Genomic DNA, 5,635 nt, shown 5'->3' with positions numbered 1-5,635 from the left:
GCTGTCATTTTACGTCAATTACATAGCTGTCATTTGCGTTTTGTTATTCCAAGTCTGATTCTTTTTTGTTACACCACGTTTTATAGTGACTGACGTTTCATGTCAAGTCACACGGGAACGCTGTCAAACGGGATAAAAAGTATCCTATGTCCATCTCCTGGCTCTAAGCTACCTCCCTACCAATTTTTAGCCGAATTTGTTCTGCCGTTCTTGAGTTATAAGTGGTGTAACTAAAACGACTTTCTTTTATATATATAGATATGACAAATTTATTTTATTAATTTTGTATAAAATTTAAGTGCCATTTTATTTGCTAACTATTTACCATTTTGCTAGTGATATTAACAATCTCATCAAAAATAGTTCGGTTTCATTACGTCTCAAGAAATAGTCACGAACACTCAACACAATTAATTGAGTATCTTTCAGTGAGCTCGTGTGCTACCAAAACATCGAGCTTTCTTTTATACACAGCTTTTTTCAAGTGGTTCAAAACTGTTTCGTGTCAAAAGTTATTTCTGTTGCGTGTTTATCTACGTCATAACTACTAATATGCGGATCTTAATCCACATTTTCAAAAATTGCGCAAATTCAATAACCAGATCGAAATGTATCTTTGTTTTAATGAACCATTTTCACATTAAAGACACTAAATTAGGCTCATTAACGCCACAAATTTGTTTGTTGAAATTTCAAGAAAAAACCTTTGAAAAATAGCTTGAGAAGAAAATACAGTCCGACCTACGTGTGCGACCCCAAGGTGGAGGAGGAGCCGCTACACTTGTTGTTGTTTTTCCGAAGTACAGCCGGCGCGGGAGCAACTTAGTGTCAGTACTAGAAATAACGTGGACCTTGGCGGGTTGCCGGAGATCATCTCCGATGAATGAATCTGACTGCCATTTCTCGCTTTCATAGTGCAAGTAATGAAGGATGTACTGACCAGGAACGGTAGCGCGGGGTTCCTGGCGAATCATTAGGCGCCGCTGATTTAGTTTGTATAATATAAATAGAAAAGTTAAAAATAGTATTAATTAAAAAATTAGGATATAAGATATAAAGCTAATGTTAATTTCATATAAAATAGGGTTTAAATCAATAAGAAGTAAATGAATTAGATATAGATAATTGAAACAATCAGCTATACCATCACCCTAAATGCCATCATTATTTTTTCTATTGAAATATGGTAGGTTAATAACTTATGGTGGTACAGTCTGCTTGAAGAGATAGTAAGAAATAATTAATTTTAATGTACAGTAATCTGAATTTTGATAACGTTTTTCTTACTATGTTATTTTTATGTTATTGTTATTTTCTGAAAACATTGATATCTTTACAGGGTGTGCCATACATTGACGGCAAAAGAGCTTGCTTTACGATACACCCCTTTAAAGCACATCCATATCAATCACTGTTTATACTGTAAAACATTAAAAAATCGTAGTAACCTTCCATATTACTTCACATATTACCGTAATTAAAAAAGGATTTGTTCTACTTTCTCTTTGTTCATATTAAATTCGCGTAAACTTTTTTAAATCAAAAGTTATTCAGGCCAGTTTCCTGTAAATCCTTTACCACGAAAGTTTTAAAGCGCTACCAAAAATTTTAAAATTACGTTCCTGCAAAGTCAATTACATCGCTCAGTGTCGGCCGACTGCACAGTCGTAGCGCACCGCTACAAATGTGAACGCTACTGAGAGCGCGTGGCGAACTACGGTCGTTGATCAAACTCCACGTAAGCTCGCTTTAATTTTCCAAATGTTTGTTTCCTATGTTTTTTATATTTTAATTAACAATTTATAAATAAATTGTAATAGCGCTCTTATCTGTTTATTTATTCATGTTATTATCTACATAAGTCCATGCAGTGACAAAAGCCCAATTTGATAAAAACTAACATTAGATAATACTCCCCTATAATGGCATCGTTTAACCTAAAACTACGAGGATTTCATCAAAGTCTCAATCATTCTCCTTTATAATATCCTTAATGCGGTTGTAAAGCAATTCATATCCAAGCTTAATGAACACTACAAAAAAAACTTCATACAGTAATAGATTATTTGTTAATTTTTTGTTTATTGAACAATTGTTTTATGTGCATCAGTAGCCGTCCTTTTTCAGCCCATACACGCCCACTGCAAATTATTATATTTATTTTAAATATTAATAATCATAAAAAATTTAATAACAGCTAGCAAATAATATAAACTTCACTATGTACCTATGTGACGAAAAGCCTTTAAAAGTAAAGACGTATTCCATTGTTTACGAATTGTAACATGGAAACTGTTTTATAAAAAAATGCCATGAGTTTTGGAAAAATATTCAAAAGGACGCAATCAAAATTTGATAAACGAATGCACGAATACTCTCAATAGTCTGAAAAAGATGTCAAATATGAAAAATATTAAAATGTTATCACACAACTTTTATTGATATATTCGGTGTTAAGTGATTTCGTTTAGCAAGATTAAAAATTATGACAATGGAAAAACGTGGCATTAAATATTTTTACCGTAGTTAACACTTTTCGTAAACCAAACTTGTTTTATGAAAGCGCTTATTTATAGCAGATTGATGGATATTCCGTACGATATTGACAAAATATCCATAAACAAACAATAAAAATAAATTGCGTAGTATATATTTATCTGAGAAAGAAAAGGACTACTATATAGCTACTTCCGCTTTGTAGCAGTAGTCGTGCAATAAAGTGCACCGCCCGCCAGCCCGCTGATAAATGCGCACCGAGACTTCGGTGTTTGGCACTAATCGGTGTAATATTACTCCTGAGGATGACCTGTGGAGGGGTGAAACACGTGTTGAGTGATTAAACGGTGGTAGTTGTGTAATTCGCATTGTTTTCCGCATGTGCATTTATCAGCGGGCAGGCGGGCGGTGCACTTCATTGCACGATTACTGCTACATAGCGGAAGTAGCTATATAGTAGTCCTTCTCTTACTTAGAATGGACTTCCGCAAAGTAACGCCTGAATCCATTAGATATTTATCTAAGACTTTTTTTATTCATTATTTTAGTGAATCATTTAATTAAATATATACAAGCCGAAATAGCTCAGTTGGGAGAGCGCTAGACTGAAGATCTAAAGGTCCCCGGTTCGATCCCGGGTTTCGGCAACGGTTTTTTTTACAGTTTTTTTATAACTTCCCTGTAAATGTTACTTTAATTCAAAGGTTCTTGCTTTATTTGCAATATAGATTATTATTTGGCAGTATTAACCCAGTAGTCGAGGACTGAGACTTTCGTTCGTAGATCGTGAAAATGCCAGCAAAGTCTCAATTTCGTCGGGGAACTTAAAGAGGCACCTCTGTGATCGGAAATAGGTGGCCCTGTACACTGCTATCCCTGTACAACGACGTAGTACGTGAGCATCAGTCGCGTCCTCTTCAAGATACGCCCATGAATAGACGACTATCTGAAACACCTAAAGTAAACAGATGTCAGTTAACCTTTAACTGTGGACGCGCGGTCTCACAGACCGCTTGCAGTTTGTAATTTTTGTGTTTACTCCTTTCCCCTTGCTCCCCACGTTTAATGCTCTCAGTAGCTTTAGTTTTAGCGCCGAAACGTATGTTGAGATGATAGGTTGTGTCGGCAGACACAAATTAGGTGAGTTATTTTACTTTATACTTTGACCGCGGTCTGTCGGACCGCACGTCCACGTTTCCTGCGTAAATAATATAAACGGTGATTTCGTTTAATTTGATTGTTTTATGGTTTTTTTATTCAAAATGTCAATGAATATTGAACGAGAAGATGGCCTATGCTCATTTTATATCGCATTTTTAACTTGTGCGGTATAAATGCTCATGTACTACACAATGAGCATCAGAGCAAAAAAATAAAAAGAGGAGTATTCCTAAAAAAATAGCACGATCTTTAGTGATGATCTTCCGCATATGCAAAGACGAGCAATAGAACCAAATATACCAAACGAATTGAAAATGTCAATGAAGCGAGTTTTAGGGGCAGATATGCTCCAAGATGAACCCCCTAGCCAGGAGAGTGATTCATTAAAACGAAAAACATGTCGTCTTTGTCCAACAAAACTAAAGAGAAAGTCCAATTACACTTGTATAAGTTGTAGGCAGGTCATATGTTCCAAACCCTTGGGCAAGGATTGTCAATAATTTTAAACAATTGGACCAATGTCAAAAATTTTGTATTTTAATTTGAGAAGACTTTTATTCGTTTTTATATTAGGTTAAACCTTAGATTTTTAGTTTTAATTGTTATTTTTTCTAAAAAGTTTAAATCATTCGAGTTTTTCGTCCTACAATTGATCTCTAGTAAATGTATGGCAAAAAGTGCCTTTAATTGTTGGTATGCTTTATTTCATTTACAAATAAAGAAAGATTGATTAAAAGCCTCGAAATTATTTAATTTTAATATACCTAAAAAACAATAAATACAATAGTGTACAAATAAAATTAATATTTACGTAATATTTGGACTTCAGAACATAGCGGTCCGAGAGACCGCGCGTCCTTGGTAGTGTGACAAAAAAAATGACGTCCATAGTTAAAGGTTAAAAAAGGCCATGACCTGTTGAGATCCCAACTACAAGACTAAGTCAGGGACGCAACAGACATGATATTGGAAAGCCGGTGGTTTATGGGAGATGTCGCCTGTGTAGCTTGTCTACACATCTCATGGCTTTTCTATTGCTACTAAGCATATGTTATGAAAATAAAAATATTGTTATTATTATCAACTTCTATAGCATTTTAAAGATATTAATATATCTACTTAGTATACTTAAATTTGACCTAACTGCAATTTACATACATCGACTAAAACTTTCGAATCACGTTTTCCTTAACTGTTTTTACGAGCTTTTTAACGGATATATTCTCTTAGGCGTAAGCTTTCTCAGTTAAATCGATCTTGTAGTTAATAACGGTTGTACAATTTTTAAAATATTTTAGCCGAATATTCTTTATATTAAATTCATTATCAGTTTTGGGTTAGAATTGTGAGTAAAAAAACGCTCTTACTCGACTTGCCTATATCGAGATACTAGAAACGAAAGAAAACCTATCGTAGATGAATCCCTGCCCTCGGGCAGGTATACCATTGTTACGGCACGACGGCTGGATACTTTAGAGTAAATAAAAACAAAATATTTTGTGAGTAGATTAGAGAGAGTCCCATTTCTCATCATCATTCCAACCGATAACCGAAATGATAAAGGAAAAGGAATGAAATGTAGAAGAAAGCTCTTTCCGGTACCGGGAATCGAACCCGAGCCTCCTGGGTGAGAGCCAGGTATCCTAGCCACTAGACCATACCGGATGCGAGTAAACATTGTAATTAAAGCTTTGTTTATCAGTACTAAATGTAAGTAAGTAAGATTTTTGTTCTCAAAAGTATGACAAAGTAATTTATTTTCTATTCGTACAAACGCTCCTCCTAAACAACTGTATCAAATTTGCTGTGGAAATATGGCTCAATGGAACGCCGTAAGCCAGATGTTTCCCCTAAAGTGTTATCACTTTTTCTTTAATTTTTTTTTGTTTAAAGTGGTCTGACCTTTCTTTCTATGATTTGTATCAAGTTTAATTTTACTTTTCTTTCACCTATAAAGGAATACATAAAATAACCATTA

The 5,635-nt window shown here is 34.5% G+C and overlaps 2 non-coding genes across 2 annotated transcripts; one reads left to right on the top strand and one right to left on the bottom strand.

Moving 5' to 3' along the window:
* The first annotated feature begins 3,070 nt into the window (after positions 1–3,070).
* Positions 3,071–3,143, top strand: TRNAF-GAA (transfer RNA phenylalanine (anticodon GAA)). The gene has a single exon. It is a non-coding gene; the product is annotated as a tRNA-Phe (tRNA).
* A 2,107-nt stretch (positions 3,144–5,250) lies between these two features.
* Positions 5,251–5,322, bottom strand: TRNAE-CUC (transfer RNA glutamic acid (anticodon CUC)). The gene has a single exon. It is a non-coding gene; the product is annotated as a tRNA-Glu (tRNA).
* Between the last annotated feature and the right edge of the window lie 313 nt (positions 5,323–5,635).

The sequence above is a fragment of the Battus philenor genome, unplaced genomic scaffold (genome assembly GCF_028537555.1).
Source record: "Battus philenor isolate CCGP_79_NKW_IND1 unplaced genomic scaffold, ilBatPhil1.0.hap1 SCAF_25, whole genome shotgun sequence".
In the NCBI taxonomy this organism is placed as follows: domain Eukaryota; kingdom Metazoa; phylum Arthropoda; class Insecta; order Lepidoptera; family Papilionidae; genus Battus; species Battus philenor.
Note: the sequence above shows the minus strand (reverse complement) of the source record. Positions and strands in the feature narration are given on the sequence as shown.